The following is a 9,157-nucleotide window of genomic DNA, read 5'->3' as shown; positions in this document are numbered from 1 at the left end:
TCTCGGAAATGCCAGAATGGTATACCTTCTCTTCAAGGTTTTATAGCCAGGACAAGGTGTATTTACAATATCGAAATCCATAATTATTGCTAGGAAAAGAGACGAATTAAACAATCATTTTAAATAGTAGGAAACGTTAATAAGCATTTTTCCGAATAAGTGATGTCATGATTAATTTTTATTATTAGTTTAAAGTGAAGTCATTGTAATTTACATGCTAGGTATAACTATTGCTGTCATAGCTTTGTGTTCTTCTATTTGTACTATATAAGCGTAGTGTGTGTGTGTGTGTTTTTCTCTCTTTTTTCTTCTTCTTAATTTCTATTTTGTATGTAAACGTAAATAATGCTTTCATGAAAAAAAATTAAAAAAAAACAAAACAAAAAAAGAAAAGAGGAAAACAAAAAAAAAATCCAAATTCTCTTGATCGTTCCGCTAAAGTTGACCTGTAATCAAGTTGGTGATCTGCCTGTAGAATGCTCAGCTCGTGTGATGTAGGTCTGAGTCGCCTCCTTGTTTGCCTACTGTTGGACGGCACAACGTCATTGAGTCTGGAATTTGAAGCCTCGACAATAGATGAACCTAAAACAATGTAATTGTCCATTTTTACACCTTGCTATTTAAAGCTTCCCATTCATAGTCTAGCAAAAGATTGCCAGAATTCTTTGGAAACTTCCAAAGCATTCTGGCAACGTTTCGCCATACCTTTCAAAATGTGCCGTTTCGAAGTGGCAGACGTCGTTTCACGCAATTTGGCATCAATGCTGCTCACTTCGTAGGATCTTAAAGCCGGATTTTTGAAAACGTTATCGCCAAATGTACCTCCAAAGTTGCTGATATATATTTACACTTATTGTTGTGTAAAAAAACGGTACCGTAAGAAAGCTGTTTTTTATACTGATATATATTTGTAAAAGGACAGCTTTTTTATAAAAATATATTTTGTAAAAAAACGGTCACACTCTAAATGTTGCTGGCGAATTCAGCTTGTGTTCATATTAAAGTTGTTTAGCCTTTACAAGTGTTTTCTGGCTTATTTCTCGGTCTCTAAAATAAAACACGCATTACCGTACGTTACAGACGCGTTTACACAGCGCCGTAGCTAGTATGAGGCCAACCGAGGCACTCGCCTCGGTAAAATTTTGACGAATTTCGCCGATCATTTTTATTTTACATAAGCGATCATCGGATATTTTTAACGCATCATGATATTACAAAGAATTCAGCAATTCAGTCAATATACTATGAAAAAATTACCATATCATCGATCTCAAGGGGCTACGTACGTTAACTCAAATTTTTTTTGAACAAATACTGATCAAAACCATTGGCGAGGTTAACGGTCACCCAGATTATGTAGCTTGTTTCTGATTATTGCTTTTTAAATTCCACTTAAATTAACTCGAAAAAAAGTTACCGAAAGGCCCAGAAAACGCTGCAAATCGCATTTCCGAGAGACTAAAGTTCAAAATTTCTCGGGGGGGGGGGCATGCCCCCGAACCCCCCTAGCAACTCCCGCCTGCCTCGGTTGGCCGTTTGGTCTGGCTACGGCACTGTTATAGTCCCTAATTCTTGTAAACAAATCGGCTGCTGTTTTTATGGCCTTACAAGTTGCTCTGTGTATTGCAAAAATTAGACTAACAAGCACCTTGAAGTGTATGTGCACTTGTAGGCGAGCGTTTCCTTTTGCTTGATTAGACGACTGAACATGTTCCTACGTCATGTTGAATTAACGCAGACATGACACTGTTGCATGCATCAACATGGATTTCAGCATAGCATGAATCCCGTGATAGAAGTCTAACGCAACATAATACAGGAAATTGCCTAAAAATTGCTGTCGTTGATTCTTGCTGACGATTTTATGCTAGAAATGGAGTTATGATTTATTTGTCCACTGCTCTGAAGGGCATCAAAGCATTACAGCCAAGTGTTTTGTTGACAGTTAAACCGATTATTACAGCTGATAACCTTGGGAATAATAGATAAATAATACGGAACAATTAATATTCTGTACAGTTTTCGGCTTGAACAAAAGTAGCAATGAAGGAGAGAATAGAAGGCTTTGGTTGTTGCAAGAGATGGTGACAGGCATTGCTTATAAATAAGACAGTGAATAACCCAGCTATTCTATTATTGCCTAACATGCAGTTACTGCCGTGTGTGACTTCGGCCGATAAGCATAACAAATGAAATTACTGCCTGTTCCTTCTTCGCATCCAACAATTAGAGAGAGAACCCTGGAAATAAAAGAGCCTGACCATTGCAAAAAAAAAAAGAGAACCAAGCTGTATCGTAGTTTAAAGGGTTGCCGAAAAAATAATTTATATTAAATTTTCAGGAGCCGAATCAGGAGGAGGGGAAGGGGATTGTTCTCATCTCCCAATATTAAGCTATCGTAGAAACCAAGAGTGATGAATCTACCTTTTTCGTCCTAAATGTAGACTGGGTTTTTGTGCGAAATTGGGTATTGCCGTACATAAATGAAAACGCGAAACGCTCAGCTGCGTCGATCCTCATGTTATATATTCACTTTCCTCTGTCTTTCCCCGTTACATTTGGTGCAAGTTAAACAAATTAAAAGTAAAATAAATATGTACTCACTAAACGTAGCCTCCCACGCAGGCGTTTTTACGGGAGCTCGTTTTCATCCCTCCCCTAAAAACGCCTGCGTGGGAGGCTACACCAAACGTTGATTAGAAGGAAAACTCTAAGGTTTCCTCGGAGTTTAATTCGAGTAGTTAAGAAATACCAGGATTCTTATCATTGTGGTAGATGGTTGCATCATCACAATTCACGAGGTTTTCACGTGCGATTCTACTCAGTGAAACAGTCCTTAAGGTATCAGCCACCCTTCAGGACAGTCCGCGCGCGGATTGCTGTAGCGTTAGTTGTTTTTATAAAAACCCCTATAAACCATATATTTTTTAAAAGCTTAATAATTCCAGATTATGGATTTGAACTAACAAAAACGATTTACTTAAATGTGTTTCGAAATTGGGACGCTTTGTGTAAAAGTACACGTCTCTATAGATCATGTTCCACTCCCGCCGGAAATAAACGGAAGAAAACAATTAACACCGCATTCGCTTCTCAACGCGTTCCACTAAAAAACCGTGTCTCAGGGGAAGGCAATTAGTCAACACTCTCTGTGTAAAAAAAGCTCTAGCTTTAAAATGAAAAGGAGTATTAAAATTCGCAGACACGGTTTTGTAGAAGAGATATATGGCATCACTCTGGCCAAATTTTAGCCAAATTGATTGAAAGGCTGCCGACTTGGAGTTCAAAACGTACGAGTCGATCAGCAAAATTTGCGTTCGGAGATAAAATAGAAAATACATTTTTGGCGGCATCCTACCTGGAATGAGATTATAACACCTAAATGTTTATTCTGATTGATATCGGAGAGGGATCAATTTTCTCTAACAATAGGACTTTGACAGGTAACATGTAACAGGAACAAACTTTTTATTGCTATCAACATCTTCAAGTGAACAGTGTTAAAATTCTCCGTTGGAAAGCTTCCACTCTTTTACACCACGAGAAGCACGGTTTACTCGAGCGCCAAGCCAAGGAAACTAAAAAACTTTGAAGCCGCCGAATGCCCACCACCGATTGCTCGAAGGCCAAGAACTGAGGCCCGGTTTATTTCAAACGCTCTGCTCTTCTCGGAAGAATTAAAAACAGAATTTGTCTTGTGCGACGACCAGCTTTCATTCTCGCACTGGATTCTCCAGGTAGAACCAAGTCCATGCTTAGTCGCTACATTTTCCATGACTTGGACTCTTCCCTAGCAAAATCGACAAGATACAGACTCGTCCAGTTTCTCAAGCAGCTTTTCGCTCAATACGATAGCTCGACCGCTTATTGTTTTCCACGTTCCATCAGCAGATGGGGTCGATGATCTTAATTGGCTTTCTTCATCTGGTTCTTCCAGCTGGATTTTGGAGCGGCTTGCACTCTCAGCAACTGCAGCATTTTCGCTCTTCTGAATATCCAACTCCTCGAGCCACTTCTCTTGCTGATAAAATGAGCCTTTGTCGCTCTCTGCCAATTTTGCGGCCCATTCTTTGTCAAACTCGCTCTTCGATTTCTTTTTCGCTCTCGGTTTCGATGACGAAAACGGACACGGCCTTTTCTCTTTTTTTTGGCGGCATTTTCACCGAAGCAAACGCTAAATATCCACGGAGAATACTAAAGGCTATAAACATCGCGAAGACAATTCGCACGTGTTGTGTCGAAGCACGCACTCGGTATCCGTTACTAGTTCACAGGCAAGTTAATTTGATATATGACACGGGTATGACAGATCTTGTTAACGATCAATAATTAACGAGAAAAAATCTTTTACCCCCGATATCTTTCGACAGAAATTATATTTTCTTCTGATTTTTTTTTTAAAAGAAAGCTCTCAAGCATATCTATTTGAAAACGTTGAAACCTCAAATATGGAAAAATGGCAATTTTAAGGGTGGCTGATACCTTAACTCCGACAACTTATTTCTTCATGTTTTAAAAGCTATTGGTTGTTAAAAGACAAGAGCCTTTTTTAAGGCATTGGTTACAAAACGAAACAGGTCTTCATACGTTCAAGTTACAATTATCATTGTGAAAAGCCAATCTGCATGAGATGTACAGTCACACAACTGGCACGTGAAAGTGTTGGACTTTGCCCCCTTTCGTGGTTCGTACGTGAGGGAATTCGAGTTATCACACGGTAATCTAGTAAACAGAATTATAAAAATAACTCATGCACACAATTTGCACGTGAAGATGTTGGTCTTTGGCCCTTTTACAATTCGTACGTAAAAAAAACGCAAATTGTTTACTACAAATTTGCTCAACGATTTTAAGAAATCACCTCGGCTTCATTACAACATCTGCAATTAAATTATGTTTCATGCAACGTCAAGGTTAATAGCCTAACATTTATTAACTTCCAAGAAAATAATCAAACTGCCGAACGATATTTCTGCTCATATCATGTTACTCCACTCAATAAAACAGTATGTAATTATTGTGTCAACTAGCTTCTTCCAATTTTATTCCCTAACGCTACTGTTTCTACTTAAGTTACTCACTTACTAAATAAAATACGTTTCAATAACTATAATGCTTAGTATGCAGGAAGGATGTATCATGTTGTTCACTTATTATTATTTATTTTTTTTGCCGGAACGAAAAAGGTCTGTTGAACTTTGTACTCGAGAGAATAATATTTTTAAAGCTTGTTTACAGGATTAACAATACTCGGTACAGCTTTAAAAAAATAAGCTGGCTTTCAAACTTGTAAAACCACATTTTATAGGCCGCATACTTTCAAATTGAAGTCCATTATTAAATATCAGTTATTGCTTCACTGGAAGAGCTTTGAAAATATATGATCTTTTATACTCTACCTTGAAGCAGGTGAAACACAACTCATAATTACGTGCGTCAGTACCGTTCGCGATAGCTGGGATTCGGTCAGAAATGTCTTGAAATAGCATCCAAACTAAAATATGAACCCTTAGGCAGCTGCATCACTGTACACAGCGTTTGAATCATGAAGATATTTAATTTATTATATACATCCTGAGAAATACTCACCAAAAAGCTATGTCGTAAATTTTCGTACGCAAAGTAGTTCTAGCCAATCAGAGGAGCTAACGATGGTTTTCACACGTGAAAAAAATGATACGTCCAATCAAAATCGCGAACGATGTTTTTTCACGTGTGAGAAAAAGACGAAAAATGATACGTCCAATCAGAAGCCACAGAGGTGTGTGAGTTTCGCGCCAAAATTCCCGCCTTTTATTGCAGCTTGCAGCGCCGCTTCGCACAGATTCAACGAGAAAAGTTTTACTCAAAGAGTTTTTCTCGCTAAAAAAGTGAAAAACATTTCGGAAATGGAGTGGAATAGTTTCGTTTGTTTCACCGTCGATAAAGAAAACGGTAGAGAGCCGGCGAAACAACAGTGGAAAGGGAAAAACAGAACGAGACGTAAGCTTTTGTTGTGCTTTTTGTCGGAGCTACTTTGTTTTTCATTTAAGCTTTAGCTTATATTGAAACCGGCCATTTTACTTTAATTCACTCATTTTCAATTGTGCCTTGAGAACAAACAGTTACGATTTCTTATAGCCTCATATCCTTACCGTCATTTATGTTTTTAACAAACGTTTTTACAAAAAAGCTGATACTTCGTTTTCGTTGTCATTTTGCGGTAAGTATGTAGCGGCAAATTTTAGCATTTTTGAAAGATTTAAAATAAAAAGGCCGCCAAAATGATGAATGTCTCAGTATGTAAATCATAAACACAATACCACATGGAAAGTGCTTTGTACGGTATTTACGCACTCGTTGTTTTTGTATCAGAAATCTTACTCGTTCGCTGCGCTCACTCGTTCGATTTCTGATACGTCAACAACGAGTGTGTAAATACCGTACGCCAGCACTTTCCAGAAAGTATTCTCTATATAATGTTTCCAAACACCTGTAACCGTAATAAAAGACAAAAAAAAATTGTGAAGAATCAAGATGACGGTCACAAAGTGCCCTTGTTCGACCTTTAGCAATGTCATGTTTAAGTAGATGCCAAGATCTCATTGGTTCCTGAGCATCAACTCATAGTACCTTCAACCTTATTGGCTCTTGCAACAAACATCCGAACATACAAAGATACAAAGATACAAAGCCACAAAGATACATACGCTCACACCACTGACATATGAGCTCGATATGAGCAATTTTTTCAAAATAGCTCAATAAACGGAGTGAAATGTTGCAAAGCTGTAAGTTCATATGATAAAGCTCTCTGAATATACTTGCTTCCGATAAATTTGACACTTTCTCCAGTAATTTTTATCAGCATGAAGTTATCCTTACCCAGCAAAAACGATGTAACTTATAAATCGATCGAGTGCCTTGTTGTTGGTTAAGATCTAAGACGGTTTCCCCCGCAATTTCAGTACCGAAAGACAAATATGATATGCAAGAAAAACAAAGATGCATGATATTATTTTTTTTTTCAATTTTTAAGCATTTCTGATTTGCTCTGCCGGTTCGCTTCTTGCTTCTAAAAAGTCTAAAAATGTTTCAACTGATATTTACCATGGGACAAGTCCTGCAATTATCCGCTGACCACCACGCGGGGTGACCGCTTTGCAAGTTGTGAGAACATCGTTTCTCGGTCCCAGACCTCGTCTCTTCCCCCCCCCCCCCGCTGGTTGCAAAGCTGGTTGCAAGCTGGTTGCAACCTTTGCAACGGAAATAAAGTGATGAACCAATCAGAAATGGCGTTCCGAGAGCTTCGTGCCAACTGGGTTTGAGGGGATTATCGCATACACTGAGTCTCACACATTACTCCTCACTGTTTTATTTTAGAAAGCAAACCCCGCGAAAGCTACCCAAGATATTCAAGCCCTCAAAGGGTTAGAGATTTTGAGCAACGAGAAAACACCAATAACGAATTCTACAGTGGTAAACGTGATCGCGAATAAACGCCTGAAAGAAACTATCCCCAAGAAGAACCACGGAGAGAAATGCAAGGCGACGGACAAGGAAGAGAGCGCTCTAGTTCATACGACAGAGGGCAATTGTACTCACCGTACGTTTCAGAAAAACGCGATGAAGGTCACCCCTACCCTGAAAACGGCAATGACTATCGCAAGTCCGTTAGAGACGCCGAGGTGAGCGACTTAAACCAACCGTATCATTGTTTTGAACGGCTATCGTATTTAAAGCGTTTTGATATCAGTGATAGCCTGCGTAGCAAGCGTTTCTGTGCGGTTTAGGAGCAAAGAACGAGGAACAGGGTTCAAAGACCGCGGGAAAACTGGCGCAAGGGTCCGCAAATAAAAGAGCGGATTTGGTTCTCGTTTAATTTCTCGCGCAATCAAAACCGAAAATCCCCTTCCACGGTCTGTTTTGCTCCGAAACCGAACGGAAACGCTTGCTACGCAGGCTATATCAGTGAATTTGACCGTCTTTTTATGTTGCATGAAAAAATCAAGAAGAAATTTTTTTTTTTTTATGGGTGATTTTCAAGTAATCTAACGTTGGGTTGGTTATGGAACCTGATACGCGATTTGTTAGGATGTTGTGTGGAATCGGTATGATTTTCCAGTAATCGGAGACTTAGTTATGCGCACAGGATTATGGGATCGCCAGGGGGTGAACATTACAAGTCGCTACAAAGAAGAAAGAAATGTATGGCGTGGAGCTGTTTCTCCGTTTCAAAGCAGTGTCTTTGGGCAGAGAATGCCGCATTTTGCCGTGACTTTATGAGAAGCGGAGGTGACTAATGTCGGTACGTCGATTGTAAGTTTTTGTGGGATCAATGCGATGAAATCTATCGATAAACACTCCTTCTTGCGAAAGGTCGACTGTGAAATTTACTGAATAGTCTCGAAATATATAGTACTAACTTACCCACAGGCGGCCCAAACTCATTACATGAACGCGGACGTGACTCTTGCTTGCGAGCGGTGTTGTGTTACAAACGGTTATTTACAAAGATGGGATCGATCGGTTTTTCTTAAAAGAGATAAAAAATGTTATGTTTTTAAAATAAAATCGACGTACCTTATTGCCTTGTTGTATTCTTTGTTGTTTGCCCGCGTCTTAGGCCGTTTTGAAGCGTTTTCGGCGAGTTAACGCTATTTTGGTGTTCCACTGGAACACCAAAATATCGCTAACTCGCCGAAAACGCTTCAAAACGGCCTAAGACGCGGGCAAACAACAAAGAATACAACAAGGCAATAAGGTACGTCGATTTTATTTAAAAAACATAACATTTTTTATCTCTTTTAAGAAAAACCGATCGATCCCATACAAGCCTTTGTAAATAACCGTTTGTAACACAACACCGCTCGCAAGCAAGAGTCACGTCCGCGTTCATGTAATGAGTTTGGGCCGCCTGTGACTTACCAGGTATAAATAAGCGGGGAATGTGGACTCATTTATTAAGCCTTTCCAGTTGTAAGTACATGTGCTGATATTTACAACGAGTGTAATTACGTTCGGCTCGGCGGCGATCACAACGCTGTCACGCTGTGCTAGTTTGTGACAACGATCGAAGGTAAGCTTAAGTATTGTCGAATTTGATATGTATTAACACAGGTAGCCCAAGCTCGAAATATCAACATCGGCGAGCATCGGCATTGTTGCGTAACATTCA

This window comes from Porites lutea, chromosome 12, assembly GCF_958299795.1.
Source record: "Porites lutea chromosome 12, jaPorLute2.1, whole genome shotgun sequence".
Classification (NCBI taxonomy): Eukaryota; Metazoa; Cnidaria; class Anthozoa; order Scleractinia; family Poritidae; genus Porites; species Porites lutea.
Note: the sequence above shows the minus strand (reverse complement) of the source record.